The sequence below is a fragment of the Pteropus vampyrus genome, unplaced genomic scaffold (assembly GCF_000151845.1).
Source record: "Pteropus vampyrus isolate Shadow unplaced genomic scaffold, Pvam_2.0 Scaffold1001, whole genome shotgun sequence".
In the NCBI taxonomy this organism is placed as follows: domain Eukaryota; kingdom Metazoa; phylum Chordata; class Mammalia; order Chiroptera; family Pteropodidae; genus Pteropus; species Pteropus vampyrus.
Genome location: NW_011889782.1, coordinates 38,276 through 38,593, shown reverse-complemented (window position 1 = coordinate 38,593; position 318 = coordinate 38,276).

The window sequence follows — 318 nt, the reverse complement described above, 5'->3', positions numbered from 1 at the left end:
AATGGGTACAGAGTTTCAGTTTTGCAAGTTGAAAAGCGTTCTGGAGATGGATAGCAGTGATAATTTTACAATAGTATGAATGTACTTAATACCACTGAGCTGTACATTTAAAAATGATTAGATGGTAAATTTGAAGTTACGTGCATATTACCAAAATTAAAAATAATTTTAAAAACTTTTAAAAACAGGCATGTCTTTATGATTTCTACTCTACACATGTTCGAGTATAAGAGGAACATATACATGATCACTTATCAATCAACCATTACCAATCAAATTTTAAGACACTGAGAACACAGGGTTAAAGATGAAAGGAGG